This window comes from Plasmopara halstedii (assembly GCF_900000015.1).
Source record: "Plasmopara halstedii genome assembly, contig: Scaffold_292, whole genome shotgun sequence".
Taxonomy (NCBI): domain Eukaryota; phylum Oomycota; class Peronosporomycetes; order Peronosporales; family Peronosporaceae; genus Plasmopara; species Plasmopara halstedii.
The window spans coordinates 527,483-527,857 of NW_020187213.1; positions in this window are offsets into that span (position 1 = coordinate 527,483).

The following is a 375-nucleotide window of genomic DNA, read 5'->3' on the forward strand; positions in this document are numbered from 1 at the left end:
GCGTCTGTCAGCCAGCATACGGCGTCGCCGTCGCCTCTGTACATAGGCTCTAGATCTCGGTAAAACCAGGGTAAACACGCACTCCGCGTCGTCCGGTGTCATCCTCACTGTCCGCTTTTTTGGAGCTCCGATGATATCTACAGCATCCGACAAAGAGCTGCAAACCCAGCAGTCGTCGTCCAGTGGATAACGTGCAACTCCACGCGCATGTGAAAGGCCCAAGATGCCTCTGACTCTGACCGACCACGCTATCAATGGCATGCAGCGACTGCTTCGCAACGAAAGCAGTGCGCAGTGGTTTACGTGCCTCTTCACGTGCATCTAAAGGGCCGTGCCCAAGATGCCTCGGACTCTGTCCGACCATGTCACGCATGA